This window comes from Pempheris klunzingeri, chromosome 3 (genome assembly GCF_042242105.1).
Source record: "Pempheris klunzingeri isolate RE-2024b chromosome 3, fPemKlu1.hap1, whole genome shotgun sequence".
Taxonomy (NCBI): domain Eukaryota; kingdom Metazoa; phylum Chordata; class Actinopteri; order Acropomatiformes; family Pempheridae; genus Pempheris; species Pempheris klunzingeri.
Window position 1 is genome coordinate 21,800,459 of NC_092014.1, and position 18,084 is coordinate 21,818,542.

The following is an 18,084-nucleotide window of genomic DNA, read 5'->3' on the forward strand; positions in this document are numbered from 1 at the left end:
GGGACGGAGGGAGACAAGGCATGCTGGGCCACTGCTGGTTATATAGGCCATTATATTTGTCAGAGTGAATGTGTGGACTGACAGCCCTCTCCATAAAAACACCTCCAGGCCCACTTGACATTCTTGGGTTTTCATGTGGTGCTTGGGGGGGGAGGGGGTCTTGATGTTTGTTAGACTGTTCGTTGAATGGGACAGTGCCTTCATAACTTCGTCCTCTCAAAACTGTTACTGTTTTTTACTTGTGCTTTACACGTCTTTGACTTTGTTTTTGCTTTCTCAGATAAGCCTGGATAATGGACGCAGGGGCAGCGCTGACATGAATGGGGCCATTGTTTTCAACACAGCAGCTTCTTTATTTTGAAAATTAGCCAGGAATTAAAAGAGTGGGATTCATGTGGGACTTCAGCTCATGCTGACTTTTCCAAAAACACCTGTCTTTTTGGTTTCAGCGCTAATTCAATATTTAGATAATGAAGTCAATTTCTGTTATATTTATGTAGGAGCATTTCTCTCTTACTGAGAATAAGTTAGACACTGCTTGTTTCCACTCGTGACCTCATGTGAAGGAAGTTCTCTTTATCCGTCTCTGCAATATGGCACATCAAAGATATACTCCCAAAGCTAGATAAATCTCCGGAGAAGTTTTCTGAATATCCTCTAGGCAGGGCTCAGAAAGATGTCTGCACTGGTGTCTGGCAGACTTGGCTCCAGTCTTGACTCTTAACCTCCCGGCAAACAAGCCATGAATCTCACTGTATGCCCGAATCTGTCTTTCATTCCAAGGGCAGGACAAGCTGATATGATGTCCCCGCTCTACAATACTCGCCTGTTCTGCTCTCTCACCCCACAGGAAATGGTCCCATTGTCCTTGTGAGAGGAAGTGGCCTGGAGCAGACCACTAGCTCACTGGATTGATGGAGTCTGTGGTGAATTATTAATCATGACTTACAAATGGAAGACACGGAGATGCCGCAGTGTTGGCTGCCCGATGAGACATGTTTCAGAACAATGGACAGTAGAGCTGCAGTTGACCACCTGTGCCAGGAGAGAGAGAGAGACTCTGGTACAGTGAGTATAAGGACATGTATTAGTGGCTGAAGCATTTGCTGTGGGTTTGAATGTAAGTGTAAAAATAAAACAAGAGCATAAAATAGAACAAAAAAACCCTCAAATTCAGTCCAAGACTTGCAGGACTTTACAAACCCACTTAGAAGCTGCAACAGTTCATTTTTTACCTCGAAAAACAGCTCCCTTCACTCAAGGGTCACTTACTCGCTATACTTCGGTCCTCCAGGTGTTTGCTCACCTGGAACAGGAGATGTTCAAACTTGTCATTACTCTCAGTACTTCTAGGTCCTCTAGTCCATGTTCATGTTGTCCATGCTGGCTTCGAAGTAGAGCTTGGAAACAGCAGAGCTCCAATCAAGGTCCACTCACTCGCTTGTCCTGGAGCTTTCGACTGGCACAAGCAACATTGTTTTGTCAAATGAGGCATTTAATCCAGCTGTGTAGATAACATTTGTTACTCCATAAGACAAATCTGACCAGGTTGAATGTAAACTAGTATTTTATATCAAAAATTTGGTCTTTTTTTTAAATGAAAATATCCAATAATAAGTCAACACAAGTCTTTGAACCCCATTATAATCTTTCTGTTCATTCAGATGTTAACCACTAGAGGTAGACAGAGACTCACGCAATCAGTTAATACAGCATGACTGGAGGCATCTGTTAGGGCCAGATCAGATGTGTGTGTGAGCGTCTGTGTGTGTGTGTGTGTGTGTGTGTGTGTGTGTGTGGAGTTTGCGGGTGCGTAGTAAGCCTGTGCACATTCTCAGGCGGGCTTGGTGGTCAGCTCTCAGGGTTAAAATAGCTCAGCATTTGGTCCTGTCACATGTGGGTGTCCTTACGGGTTGGAAATGTTCAGATAAAATAAGAGAGGCAGCTGAAAATAACTACAGATGTTCTTTTAATGGCAACACATAACAATCAGACCAATGTTAAGCTTGTAAAGGTTGTTGGTGGTAACATCATCAAAGCTTCTATCTATTACATGCTTTGCATCTGCTAAACAATACCCAGTCTATGCTTATTTATTATCAGTGCAGCCTTCCATGTGTAGGCTATGTCTACAGATGGTGTTTGGGTGTTTCTCCTGTCGCCTATCACACTCTCTGTGCAGGCTTGGTCTATGCCAGACAGGACAACCAAAAATATCAACAGAGTGTGATGTGATTTCTCTGGCTTAAAATACTTTGCATGTGACCAGCTGCTACTATAGAGCCTTGCCTAATTTCCATATGACTCCATCACCCTCTCACACATACATATTACATACAGTAGAATCATATGTAGGGCAAGATATAGCGAATACCACAGCCATCCTTCTTATATGGACTTATTGGTGCAGAATAGATGCTCTCAGAAGCATCATAAATGGTTTACTTTATACAAACACTGCTGCTACATATTAGAAAAATGCATTTCACCGAAGAACTACATTACCCATGATGCCTCGCCTTCAAGATGACCAAATGGAACACAGATCGGCCCAGCCGTTGTGACAGCTGAGCAGCCGAGTCTGCGGAGGGAAACTTCAGCGCCGACCACGACCTTGAGTAGACACGAAGGAAACAAACATGTAAGTTCAAAGAGTTCATTTTCCTCTTGCTGTCATTTCACAGACCGTCATGTTGTTTGTTTGTTGAACTGTCCGAACTTTTCGTGAGGGGAAATTTCCATAACGCCGCCGGGTGGGATTCCTCCTCCTCCTCCTCCTCCTCCTCCTCTCGGGGTGGAAGTGTTGATGTTTGGACTCAAGTTCTCCTCTTTTACTATCTGCTCAACACTTAGTTTTTGACAAACACTTCATTGTGTAACTTTATGTGACTTTAGTGACCCTTAGACGCGAATGAAAGAGTTGCTAACAGTTATAAATGTGCTGCTTAAGGTGTATTTGTAGCTAGCAAGGTGTCACCTCTCCCATATGCTTTTGCTAATTATGTTATCTGTCACAGTGCTGTCTAGAGAACTGGAGCTTCGCTGCCTTGGAAGCGGCCTTAACAATGAGTGGTCAACTCTCAACCCTTAACATGACGAGTGTTTAGTATAGTTCCTGTCACTCTACAAAATAACTTTTTCAGGAAGTGTTAGCGTATTAGAGTAAAAAACGTTCATTTTTAGCCCTTCGTCACATTGTGCTTGGAGGTCAGAGAAGTGATGGTGCAGGTGGTGCAGGAACAGCAGCCTGTGTGCACCTTTAGGTGTACTGTAGAGAGGGTGCACCCAGTGTGCACACACGTGAACTGGTGGGACATGAATGGCACCTTTGTGTGCAGACAGCTCATTATTCTCTGTGTACAGGCACAGACCAGTGAGATTTAAATTGGAGAAGTGGCGGAATGGAAACCACAGCTAAACCAAATCCAAACTAAAATCAACTCTAGGTGTAATATACTCTGTGGAGGTAGAAGCCCGTGGTCACCCTTCATGTAAAACAGCCATGGGGAAGGAGTGAGGAGTGTCTGAACTCTTTCTCTCTCCTTGGACAACAAAATGCACAAAACCAATTTTAAAGTGAACTGAATTAGTCTTTTTGATGAACTGGACAGTATGTATTGAATACTGTGTCTCTAGCACAGAGTTTTGAAAACTGTCAAGTACTGTGAGTTTACACTGAATGTTTGCTCAGACCAAGACTTAAACACATTCTTTGATCAGACAGTTTGAAATTATAATAGTGCCAATATTAGACTGTGCTCTAAGGAAAGTTCTAAAGTTTGGCTTCTTTATTTTCAATCTTTAGTTTTTATATTTTGCTGAAAAACATGCTTTCCTCAATAAGGTATCACAACATACGTCATCATTGTATTGACACTGAAAGGCCACTAGTTTTGAAAGATTACAGCCAACTCACGGCCTTAATTATTGATGAATAACAACAAACTCTGAAATTTCATAGACTATAGGCTAAAAACAAAAACTATTACAAACACAATATTAGGGAGTTTAAGACTCCCTAATATTGCTTGAACACAAATAGAGTATTGAGATTTCATTTCAGTTTTTTACTTGTGTGAGTTTGACTTGTGAGTTTCCACCAGTACTGCTCAGGATTGTGTTCTGTCTGTGTGTTCGAACAAAGCCTGGTCTCCTTTGATCATATTACTGGATTTATTTGATCTTTTATTAGCCTTTACAAGTTGAATTCTGATTAGAAATGGCCTTTAGCAGCAACATACTATTGCCAACATTGGTGTCTGTATTTTTGACTTCAGTCACAGTTCATTTGAACTAGAATGTCCGATTTAGTTTTTTAAGGGTTCATCTTGCAGTTTTTCCTTGCTCTTTATTTATCTATTTATTTGTTGCTTCAACAGCTGATTGCTATAAACGCTGTCCAGATTCCAGATTTGACATTTTTTATTCTTTTCCGTAACTAAACGGGATTTTGAAGTTTGTGAAGGTGGCTGCTTTTACGGAACAGATTTGGCTCAGATAGTTGAGGAACTTAAGCTCCTTACTTTTTGAAAAACATCTTATGTGATGTAATATTGTAATGTTCTAACTATTTCCTGTGATATCAGGTTACATGTTGGATAACAGAGGAGACGGCAGTCTCGCTGCTATTTTAGAACTACTGCAAGATCCACGAAAAACTACAATGCCCTTTTTTGGTAAACATGCAATCCTTAAATGAGACTCACTTAATCTGCAACATGAACACGCATATCAGAATTAACTACACATGTCAAATGTTGGAAAATGAACATTCTCTGCATCAGTATGGTAGATTTGGAGCTCAAATGGATAGAAATTCAAGTAGTAGCATGAATAATATTGGTCTTTGTTTTGCGATCATGAGGCAGCATTTGTGAGCTGTGAGTTACAGGGGTTACAGCACACACCACTGTTGCCCGATTAGTCAATGTCTGTGGTTTTATCTCCCCCAGGATGTAGTGTAAACTTGCTATCAAGAAACTGCAAATCCCCTCCAGCTGTAAACATACAAGATGAATTAAGGTCCAAATAATATTTAGACAGACACTCTGTTGAATCTTTATTATCATGGTTAAACAAAAGAAGCTCATAGATGCATAAAGAGGATCAAACGTTCACAAGATTGATTCATCAAATTTGGCCTTTGTAACAAAACAGCATAGGTTTGTTCAGCTTCACATAGCTGGTAATTAATCACTGATTGCTGTCTGTAAATCAGTGATGAGGAGTGCTGGGAACAGGCATTGTTGCTGTGATAAAGAGTGAACTATATGCATAAATCTAATTTGGATAATCCAGTTCAAACCAGAGTGTGGATGTTTGCAGTGTTTGGCAGATTCAAATGACAGTGTCCACGAGGAAGAGGGAAATCCAGAGCGGCTGCTGTCGTAAAATAACCCGCACACAAGTGCAGCCTCACAGACTCCTGTGCTGCTTCCGTCAGTTCATTGTCTCTCAGGCACACACCACGTTAAACCAGCACGCCTTTTCTCTGTACGTCCCTCCTCCTCCTCTTTCATTCCCCCTTCAGCCCCACCTCCACCCTGACTCACTGTTGCTCTCTCTCTCTCTTTCTGACAGGATACACTCAGGACAGGACAGGAGCTGGCCGGTAAAGCAGCACTAGCGGCAAGGGAGCATTTAATTTGATGGATACACACACTAAAGGAGACAATACCCTACATACACAGAGCATCACATGCTAAAACAACTACTGCAGCAGCTCAGTAAGTCTGTTTCAGCCTCTAAGTAGTTCTATGGCTTGTCCTCTTGTCCAGTATTATTAGCATATAGCATGCTGACTCTGTGTCTGTTGCCTTGATTAACCACAGAAGCTTTTGCATCTTTGTTTTTCTGTCATGTCGGTAAGACCAAACTAAATAAAAGGAAGTTTTGTTGCCTAATTATGTTACTTTGTCTGTCTCGTTTGAATTAGTCGCTGTCATTTTGTGCCTCAGGCTTGTCTCTTTGTACTTTTGAACCAGGCCTGCTGATTAGATGTCCCAAGACAATTTCATTTTCTCTTCTGACATAAGACACTGCCCCTCATGGTCGAACTTTTACAGCTTACTGCAGGGTTTGTATCCTAAAAGAATAATAGATTTAGTAAATCTAAATAAATCTTCCTGTGCTTTTCAGACCAAAGACAGTGAATCTGCAAGCCAGCTGAGCTACAGATTAATCTGCTGTTAATTTGAGGTAGTTAATGTTATGTGTATTTTACTTATTCACTTGTAGGTTGTTGCTTCTCTTAACAGAGGGGCTCAAACTTTAAAAATCAAAATCAAAAAGACAACCCGATGACAACAAAATGCATTGTAAGATCATGAGATTGATTGAGTTGAATTTAAAAAAAGGCTCTAGATTGCCATACAGCTACTGCCCCTGTCTGAAATAATCTGCTGTTGTAGCAACACAATAGTACTCAAAAGTCTGACTCCTGCTCGCTGTCTGACTGGGGACACATGCAGACTTTTGCTGGTACTGATGAGAATTTCTATCACAGAGTAATTATCGTATTTCTGTTTTAAAGGTGATGGCAGTCAGTCAGCTTTCTCTCTGTTGTATACTAGCCTAATCTTCAACTCTTGAGTCAGACAAGTTGTTATTCCTGCCCAAATCTTAACGGCCTACAGAGTGGTTAAATTGGAATATGGGTCTGATGTTTTTAGCCAAGTTGTGCATGTCCCTCACAGCAGATTATTAGGGCCGCATGGAGAGTAAACAGAGCAGATTGCCCTTTAGAGAGTGAGTGATTGGTATTTGGGTTTTTGTGACCACTTTCTTTTCACGCGGAGTTGCTGTCCAGATATAGCTCCCCCAGTTGTCAGGGTGACATTCTTGCTCACATTTAAGAGTCTCTGTTCATTGACCTGTTGTTTGTTTCTCATGCTCTTTCCTCCCTGTTTGTCTATTTTATCTCTATGTCTAATACTGTCTAAATGTGATAATTGATTCATTGTTTGCCACCTACCACCCAATAATGCCAAACATTAACTGGTTCTAAAGTGTGAGGCTTTGTTGCTTTTCAAATTACTGTTAAACTGAATATATGTTAGAAGAATATGTCTGTAGACGAGATGATTTAGTGATTAATTTAAAAACTTTAATTAGTTCATCAGTTCTAAAATAATCGTTATTTGCAGACCTTACTCTTTCCTCCAGTTCTCCAGGTTTTCATCTGAGCCGCCTCATCTTTATCAGGCCATTTCCCGAACCTTTCCCGTTCTCTTAAACGTGGCAAACCTCCCTATTTGTTTTGTGTCAGGCATCATATTCTGTCTTTTGTCGTGATGTTGGCTTTGTGTTATCGTGGTGCTGAGCTGAGGCTGATATTTAGAAAAAGATGTTATTAATAGCATGACAGATATCAGAATTGATATCATTTTACAACATACAGTGTCGGTGTTTTATGAAAGATCCTTGACCATTTGGCAAGATGAGACAAGGCCATACTGTTGCGTATTAGTTTGAAGCTCCCATTTCTCAGCTGTTACCTCAATCACCTTTATGAATGATATACTTGTTCTGTTATGGATACTTGGCAAAGAACGTATGAGCTGTCAATGGTTAACCAAACAGTTCGCCTAATTCAGGCCTACGGAGGAGTCTGCTACTTCAGAATAACATGCTGTCATTCATGGGATTATAAGAACCATAATTAGTCAGTCTGATCCAACACCATTCTCACAGCAGGACAAGATCTTTTTTAAGTAATACATGGAAACATGGAAAACGAGGTTGTAGGATATTTAGAGTCGAATTTGAGAGTTAAAAAAAAATCTGATAATGAAATATAAACATTTTTTTTAACATACTTCATTTATTATTTCATTTTAGTGTAAACTGAAAGCTGATTTGCCAATAATTACTGGATTTAATGATGAGATAAATTGAAGTTAGAACTGTGAACAGTCAGGGATTCAGAGTTCAGTGATTTCTTACTATATACAACCTAATTTCTTATGAAGGTATTTGTGGTTATATGATTATTTGGTCATATAATGTGAATGTGATGATCGCTACAAAAAATGTAACAATATTAAGATAACATCTAAAGTTATCCGTCTTTAATTCAGTGTATTTTGCCCTGGTTTTAAATTATTCTTACATGTTTGCCTCCCATCTTTGTATTACAGTAAAGGATAAATGTGATTGTTCAGTATCGTATGAATGTCACAGATATTGTAACCTGAGCAGCAGCATATTTCATTTGCTAGCCCATGGATGGACATGCATTACTTGTTAAACATCAGATTGCAGCTTGATTGGTTCATAAATGTCTTGTGAAGCAGTATGTGCGTGCAGGTTGCACGTACTGTGAGTTGTTTGCGGATGTGCTGGTGTGCTCAGGTCGTGAACTGATGCACGTCCGCTTATCTCTGGACTAAAACATACTGTGGACGCACTGTTGGCTGATTTTATCCTCTTAGCTGGTTCAACTACTGTGTTTAATCCAGCCTGATGTTTGGATCTCGGCAATTTCCACAGATAAGTCAGGTGATGGTGTTAAACTCAATGGAAATGGAGCTATGAAGAACTTCACTAATTAGAGTTTTGATGATTTTCCCTTGTGCTAGCTTTGTCATACAGTATTAAAAGTAGCTTATGTTAAACAGTGCAGTAGAGCAGCATTTCTCTAATGCAGAGCCTCTTAACCCAGCCTGCAAAACTCTCTAACGACGTTTACTCATTAAATGGCTGCAATTACCCAGACCATGTGTGCATTATTCTCTAGTGTCCTCAAGGCCTGTGTGGTGTGCTGCATGCTGGAGTTGTGAGTTTAATTGCACTCCAAGAGACTTTAAGCACTTAAAGCTAAAGCCCTAGTTACTGTTGCCATTATTGCTAATCTTATACGTTTAAGGAGTAAACAATTTCAAAGTGTCATTTTCTATTGATTTTTCTATTGAAAATAGTAACTCTCCTGTTATATTAATAATCATGGAGAACAGACGTAGGCAGGCCGCTAAATTAGGAAAACAAGCATTTACTGCTGCCTGCTCTTTGAGGTTGAGATGAGACAAAATTTCACTTTCCCTCTTATTCCCTTTACCTCTATTATTTTGCATCCCGCAGAGGCTCTCCTATCATAATTTGGTACAAGGACTTGTGAAAGTGTAATTTTAAGCTTGGTCACGTGAACAAGTAAGCAATGCCATGTTTACTGCAAGAAGTATTCTTTTCATTAGTGAAAAGTTCAAAGAAATTGGCTGCCTTTTAACGCCTTGTCTGCATACCTTTTAATGTCGTGCCCTTCACTGTGACAATGTCCTAGTGACCGTAGGTGGTTTGTACTTTGCTGCATGCTTAAACTGCGTGAATGAGAAGTGATCCCTTTGGCTAGTCACAGAAGAGGTCAAAACAAAGGAGCCTTTAGCTTAGCTGGCAGAATGTAACCTCCTCAATCTGCTAGTGACTTAGTTCCCATGTCTCAAATGCACCCCTCCTTCAACCCCATTAGTGCACCCCTCCTCCCTCTCCATCTCTCTTTCACCCTTGTGTGCCTCTGCTCACGTACACACGCTCCTGAAAGGGCATTGTTTGCACAGAGTACCAACGTAGAGCTATTCAAACGGCCTTTACCCCTGAGTTCAACTCACGTCTAGTCCAGCCTCCAAGGTCAAAGGAAAGATTTTCTGCTGCACCGTTTCAGTTCAGACGTGACTTGAACCCAATAGCATGAAACCCCAGCCCGTCCCTCGCTGCAGATCATGTTATTGTGACACTTAAAAACCCCCAATGGCATTTTAATTCTGTTTTGGTCAGTCATTCTGCTGCTGTCTCTGGACACAGAGATTGGTGCGCTAATCTTCTCTATAGCTCCATTATGTTCTGTACAAATGATGCTCTAGCTGATTGCCCAGCTGACAGTTTGTTTTTTCCCTCTGGCATCCTGCCTGGCACAGTAAAAAGATGAGAATACAAAAGGGGGAGAGATGGCTAATAACTGTGTCCCCTAGTGTCACCTCTAAGTGGCTGACAGGGTCTCGCTTGGCTGCATGGTAAACAAACCAACAGTGTGTTTCACTCACTGCTAAATAGGAACTGACAGAGTGTTAATGTGAAAAGCTTGGACGTGCCTGTTTTTTTTTTTTCTCCTCTCCATGAGTGCACAGCTTCGGGTTTGTGTGAAGTGAAATCAAAATATTCTTATACCCACAAAATGAATCTTTGTTAAGTGGATCTTATTCTGTTGTGTTTTTGTGTAAGTGAGAACCTTTCCTCTCCTCACAACACTCAGGGATCACTGCCAGAAACGGTGGCTCTGATGGGGGTGAATACACTGTAAAAGCTGAGCTGTATGCAGGTGGTGTGGCTCTTCTGACATCTATAAGAGAGAGGATTGATGGGAAAGTGTTGGCCACGGACCAAAGCACTCAGCTGATTGGATGAACCATACAGTGGAAAGCAGAGAAGGGGAAAAGACCAACAGGGATGAGGGGAAATAAAGGGCTTCTGGTGTTGGTGATAGTGATACTGGCGCTGGTGAGCGGGGGTTTAGTCATGTGTGATCAGGTGGGTGTGTTACAGTGTGCACACACAGCTGCGTATATGCATGTGCTCACATTATACTCACCACGATGAGGTAGCTGTTGCTTTAATTGGCCCTAACCCTTTGCCCTCAGGCCAGCATGTTTTATTGACTGCAATAACTGGGTCGAGGTATCAAGTGTCCTTTTGTTACCAGCCTCAATAAAGCATGAAGCTGTTTTGTGACAGTTGTGGCCAACATTTTGACAGTACACTGTGTGAGAATATTATTTTATTAGCTATGTTCAGTACATCTTACAAAAGCTGGTTAAATCTTTGTCATGTAGGTAACTCTTTGTATTTTGATGTAAATTATTGTAACCACTTCAGAGCTGCCCCAACAAATATTGACATCATCGATTAATCTGCAAACCGTTTTCTTGACTAATTGAATAATTTACAGAAATGTCAGAACATTGTGAAAAATGCCCATTACATTTTCCCTGGCTCCTTTTTTGTGTCATCAAATGCCTTGTTTTGAGAGAACGGCAAATCCTCTCATTTGAAACCACAGCATTTTTAGCATTTGTGCTTTAATAATGGCTTAAACAATTAATTATCAGAGTAGTTGCCGATTCATACTTGTACTTGATTTGTATGAAACTGTCTATTTTCTTTTAAGACAATATACAATAGTTATGTGTAAATATTTATACTTTGGTGCATCAAAGATGATCTGATCAATCAGATCAGATCAGATCTGTGTTAATCTTGACTGACTTCATACTGTACAGAATCAGACACTAGCTGTAGCTACTGGTTGCATGTGGTTGTATGTTTTATTCATATGGCATGTTCTGCCTCATGCTGTGTGTGTGTTTATAGGAGTGTTACAGTTATGCTGAAGAACCTGATCTGTGTGCAGCTTCATGCAGTGGTAACTTTATCTTTGTGACCCTGAAACACAGACCGGAGGCCAGGCCCTGCTTTGTTTATGGTGAAAAGCTCTTTGATCAAACAAAGAGTTTGATGCTGGGAGAGTTCAGACCTTTTGAAAAATGAATGAATCTCAATCACTCATGATTAGATGTATTAGCAACTGTAACTGCAACAAGGTAACAAGTGCTGTTCAGTATGTTTATTATTCAGTATATCTATGCGGGTTTTTAACATGTCACTTAAAAAACTTAATTTAAAGTAAAATATATTTAATGCTATGTATACATGTCAATATGTCATTGGAGTTGCTGTTTTTATAATAATGACGTAACACTTTCTTCTTTAGTTAATGTTTTATCACAGATACACAGTGTGTTAGATTAGGGCTGCACAAATAATTGAAAAAACATTAAAAAAATATGAAGCACCTCTATTTTCAAATCATATGAGGCTTCAGTTACTAGCATGAGAGATTTTATTTACTTTGGTTGATTAAATAAGATCAATCGTGGGTCTAATAGGTTGAACATGGAAAAACAAAAAGCTCTATTTATCATTTTCATTTTCATCATTCTTACAGAGAAACTGTAATGTTTCCCCCCTGTATTGCAGTCTGGGCATATAGTAGCCAACTGTATAGGCCAGCAGTATTCAGAATAACGATTGACAGTCATGCACATATTAGTTTAACACTCATGTTTTTCCCTCTTCTCTCTCTTCTCTCTAGTCTTTACCCTCTCAGCCAATCAGAGCCTGATGCCCTGGAAGCCTGCATTATCTCCCTGAGCCACCAGGGGGCCTCAGTCCCACAGTGGGACACCCAGCTCTGAGCTTGCCTTCACCCTGAACCCTCCAGCCCCAGTCAAGCTGTCCCACTCTGCCTCCTCTCCATCGTCACCGTCTCCTCCTGCTCCTCTTTCTCCTCCCCCCTGGCTCCCACAGGCCCACCTGGACTCCCAGTCAGCCTTCTCCCTCCATGAGGGGCAGGGGGAGGTGCCGGGGGCCCTGGTTGTGGACCCCCAGCCGCTCCATCTTGATTCCCCTGGGTACATCAGGGACCTGGGACAACAAACCCACCATGATGTGTCAACTTTAACAGGTAAGACTCAAACGAGGCATGAACCATCTTTTAAAAAGAGAATTATAAATAACGAGTGCCTTATCAACATATATATATAAATGAAAACTTCACTTACACATCAGTCTGCAAAAAACGTATGTGTGGAATACCAAGCACCAATTAATTATTGACTTGTGCTTGTTAATTTAATTATATTTTGAATAGTGTACAGTTGTGAGTAAGAGAACAATGTAGGTTCATGGGTTTATCAGTAGAGGACAGTGTGACATATCTGCTTAGTTGTGGTTGTTAAAGTGCTGTTTCTTTTCTCTTTCTTTCCTCATTTATAAACCCATACACTCCCGAACCACACATGTGTAAACACACACTCAGACCTTTGCTCAGACCTTCCTGAGTTGGAGATAGTGAGCCTCCTATCAGAAGGTCAGCCCAACTACACTCTCCGAGCAGACAGTGTGTTTGGGTACGACAATGACGACTGGCTGCACACCCCTCTGCTGCCACCAGAGGTCGTTCTGGGACTCACACACGAGCAGATTGAAGAGACACTCAAATACTTCTGTGAGTACTGTTTTGTTTACACTTAACATACAGCAGAGTGTGTATAGATGGATTTACCTGTGCCATGAAGTGGGGCTCCACAGAGCCTGTTCCAAAATGTAATTTATTGTGGGACTCTATGACGTGTGTTGTTTTCAAGTCTGATGAAGAGTACCATTAAATGGTTGGATGCTTGAAGTGTGTTCATACATACATTGGTTTCTCTTATATTGCTGCCTTCATACTGGGTTTTCATGTTCTAAGATGTTTTACAGCTGAGCAAAAATCCCAGTGGATGTAATGTAGCAGATGAACACAGACTCACAACACAGTATTTATCAGTAGAATCTGTTGGGTGTAACGATGTGCCATCACAGGGAAGTGAACATGAGAATGAGGTTTGACATGTTACTTTAAGGACTGTTTTAGGATTCTTGACCTTGAGAAGCAGTCACTGCCGTAACTGACATGTTTCGTGAATTAAGCAATTAGTTAACCAACTGCAAAATAATCTCTGTATCTGTTCACTTAAATGTTAAGTGACAATAAATATTGTCAAAATGTTTTTGAATCATACTGAATTTATTTGATTTGACAGTCAGTTATTGATCACACTAGGCTACATCAACATATATCACACTAACTCAAGTTAGACGTTATGATGGTCTTGAACATTTGCTTTCATACATTTTCTCTGACTGGACCTTTTTGAATTTTAGTTGAATAACCCTGCTATAGACCAAACCAGTGACTTAAGAAATTAAATGGCAGGCAAATTGGTAATGAAAGTAATCGTATCGTTGCAACCCTAGTCACTACATTTACTGACCTGTTTGTCTGATCAGTAGGATAATATTATCTTTACCTTTACTCTCTTGAACTTTATGTGTGTTTGTAATGAGTCTAATCCCCCCCACACGCACACACTCCAGATTTCAGTCACCAATGTCAAATGTCACCAAGCTCATTAACTTGCCGTCACTTGGCTTCCTTAACAGTTTCCACTGAAGTGCGACAGACAGCATATCCTAGTGGCCATGCTGACATCATGATGACATCGTTGGCAAGTCTGTTACTGCAGCAACTCGGAAAAGGGTTTATAATTAGTTGGTATAGGTTGTCTAGACTTGTGGGGTGATGGGAGGTTGTGTGTATCCTTACCTTAGCTACCTTTTGTAGCTATGTGTATGACCGATAACTTTTCATCATTTTTAGTGACTACTCACTTTAAGTCTTTGGGGTTCTGCTCTGTAGTGATTAAATGTTTAACCTTGACTTTTAAAGACCCCATTTATAGTAATGGATTACATAAAGGGAGCCTCACATCAGAAAAGGTTTGACATTCATGCAAAGCCAGTAAATGAGTGGTTTGGTCAGTAACACATAACATTCAACACACAGTGTGAAAGTGCAAATACCTGCCATATTTACTTTGCAATGATATCTGAAAAGGTTAAGAGACTTAGCTCTGCCAAAGTACTGCATACTTTTAATAGAAACTTCTCTCACTCAAGTCAATAATAGATTTCCAGTACAACGTGTTTACAATATTTCCCCTACTCTATTGCCATTTACATTTTTCCTTTGTCTTTTTTTCAGTACCTAGTGCTGAACATTGAGGAAGAAATAAATAATGAGGGCCAATATGCAGGTGTATCAAATATTGTAGAATAACTTCCTTTTAACAGTTTGTCAGAAAATATCTGCTGATCTCCACTTTAATCTAACTCCCCCGATGACCTTGCTTCATAGTGATAGGATTTCATGAGATTGCATGGCAATGTCCTTATAATGCTAGATAGGCTGTACCCAGCTGATGCCAAGCCACATGTTTCCATCAGGACCAGGGCAGACAGACCTGGTCCACGCAGATTGTGCCATGCTGTGCCATGTTGCAGTGTTTGGCTCTTGTTGGCAGGTGGCATATGGTGTTGTTTGTTTTAAGTTCTTTACTTTAGCTCACTGCCTCTGTTCCATCTGTTTGTGCTTTAATTCCAGCCAATTTTCCAGTCCTTTCTATTAGTGTTATATAGCAATCAGAATGTATTTCAGTACCATGCATAGCACGAGCCAGCTGACTGTAAAAGCTGTGATAATCTATATTTTTCTATTAACACTGGATCAAATGTCTAACATTGGATTCATGCCACTGTGGTAAGGATTCAACCTTAATGGTGCCCCAGCTCTGACTCTTTTAAGGCTTTTCAGGTGATTTTTCAGGTGTAAAACTAGGCGCCTAGTTGTAGTTGTTGAAGTGCTGTTTCTTTTCTCTTTCTTTCCTTATATACAAACCCACACACTCCTGAACCACACATGTGCAATCACACACTCCCCGCGTTCAGACCTTTGTTCGGACCTTCCTGAGTTGGAGATAGTGTTTTGGTTTAACATTGTTCAGTTGATTGTTTTGGTTTTACAACTTTACCTGTTTCGATTCAGTCTCACTGCTCTCATCAACCTTGATTCAAGCCACAATCAGCAGCTGTTTTCCCTGAAAAGGCTCAGATAAACTCACTGTCTGCTACCTGCCAGGCACCAGACAGACTTTGTTAGCAATTAGCTGCTGAACACAGTGGAGCAGTATCAACTCAAGAGCCAGATATTCCCTAAAAGAGTTGGCAGAAACCAAAACAGAGCTAAGAGTGAATACTGGACCTGTAGTAATTTGGAGGATACAGACATGACTTCAAGTTCAACTTTTTTCCATGAGAATATTTTGATGTTGTGTTTACCGCTTGTTGCATTGCTTGTTAATGCAAAAGTCACTTTTTGTCTTCACAAGTAGGGATGCACTGACTTTTTCAGTCCTGTTTCAAAACTGATACAATATCAGAGCTTTGGGTATTGGCCGATAGAGTATCGATCTGAATAGGAATTTAAATTTCAATATCAAATTATATAGAGATTTCTTAAGGTGGTTGTGTTCCATTTTGCAGTGTTACTATCATCCCTTGAAATATCACCCTTACAGATATTGGAAGTCACCATAGAAATTGTTTGCATAGCAAGTGTGAAGCGCTGAAAGGCCAACGCTTTGTAGTTAGCTCCCTCCATGCATGGAAGCTCCCTCCTTTTGTCCTCCGAGCAAAATGGGCATAGTGCATGACATAGTGCACGCACATAAACGTAACCATATACTTGCATTGAATAGATAGGTCCCATTGTCAGTGATACCCAATCCAACTATTTGAATATTCGATATGAGATTGGTGCATCCCTATTCACAGCTTCTTCCCACCTTCTTAATTTCAGTATTTGCACACAGGCAGATTTTCTTTGGAAAAGAATGAAACATGATTTGATTGTTATATTTGTCTGGTTAAGTTGTGATCACTGTCTTTAGCAAGTTTTACTTTTGTAATGCAGAGCTGGCAGACTGCAGGTAGAGCGTGTCTGATCTTTAGTAAGTAATTACATAAAATAATGTAATGTAATAACAAATAATGATTGTTGATACTATATATTAGATCAGGAAGCCGAGCACTACGTGAGGTATTGCTGTATTTCTGTAAAGGCTGTGGACCAAAACATTGTTGCAAATAACCTTTCAGGGTGTTTCCTCAGATAAATATTGACCAGTGATATCAGCTCTCAGTTTGCAGAGACTTGTTCTGGTGATACGGCGCTCATTATATCCTCACACAGAGTTACAGTAGAGGACTGAGTTAAATCTGTTCAAGCTGCACTTTATTGCCTGGGTTATTGTATCAAACTGCCCTGTATGGATATGTTAATATAGTTCAATCATTAAGGTAATATGAGGTTTAGAGAAGGCTGAATCAAAGCACTGGACTTGGAGTTGGTTTTATTACTGGGAGGTGACTCAAAAACAAAGCCCTTGTCACATCTTTGCTTGTTATTGTGGGCAAAGTACTTAAGACATTACTTCCTTACAACCTACAGTATATTCACTTGCACATTTTTAGTTGTGTTTTCAGCACTGGCATGCTAACTTCTAACAGTTGAGCCATTCCTGTAGAGAGTGATAGGATTTCCACTTAAACCATGTTCCTTTAGATTTGCTGCCCTCAAAGATTTTAGTCTCCAAAGACAGAGGCGAAAGTTGTGCTTCCTCTGTCTCTTGCGTGCAACATTTGACCTGGAAAAAGTCCGTTTGTGTGTGAAAAATTAATGACATGGTTAATATTTGATTGAAGAAAACAGATGTGCCTGGGATAGCAACTGCGAGGGCATGGAACGGTCTGAGACAATACAGTGAATAAGATGATCAGGTGTAGGATGACTGGATCATGACAGCACAGTGGAGTTCACTGGAAAATCCATTGGAAATTCCTTTGTTATGATTGTATTGTCCTAAAATAAACAGAATATTTAGCTACTATCTGCTCACAGAAACCAATGTATATGAATATATATGAATATTTAATAATTATAATAGTATTCATAATGAAAGAAATCATTTGCTCTGAAATATTACACAAAGAGAATCATTTAGTACAAGGAGAAATGTGAATGGATGTATGGTGCCCTCTCAATAATCCCAGTGAAAACGCATCATGAAATCTATTCTCTCTATTGCTTCCATCAGACCCCTGTGAAGTGGGTGTGGCTCTGTCTGCACCAGTATTACGCAGAGCCCTCTCTCTATCTGCTGTTACGTATGTGCACAGCCATTGGCATGGGCGGAACCTACCATCTCCCTCAGTTTCACAGGGGTGGGTGGGCTTAATGCAGCATCCTTTTAAACTGCATCAACAGCCCCCATCCTGAATTATTTTTTCTATTATAGCCAGAAGATGCTCGTCTTATTGTGCGGTCACTGTGATCAATATCAGCTTATGTGGCTCATGGTTTAGATTTTTCTTCCTCCTTCACCCCTCCTCCTCTTCCTTCCCTCTTTTCCTACCCGGTAGTCCAACGTGGCCAGGTGAACGAAGGCAGGCATGACGACAGATGGCAGTCTGAGGGATTATATATTAACACTGAGCAGCTCAGATTCTCTTGCACACACAAACACAGGTGTGTATACACCCACGTAGGCTAGTGGATACTGACACACACACACCCACACACACACACACACACATACA

General features: G+C 40.5%; 1 long non-coding RNA gene across 1 annotated transcript; it reads left to right on the top strand.

The window, feature by feature from the left end:
- The first annotated feature begins 2,554 nt into the window (after positions 1-2,554).
- LOC139223070 (uncharacterized) lies at positions 2,555-12,283 on the top strand. The gene is made up of 3 exons (XR_011585956.1): positions 2,555-2,641; positions 5,581-5,726; positions 12,140-12,283. It is a non-coding gene; the product is annotated as an uncharacterized lncRNA (long non-coding RNA).
- The last annotated feature ends 5,801 nt before the right edge of the window (positions 12,284-18,084 follow it).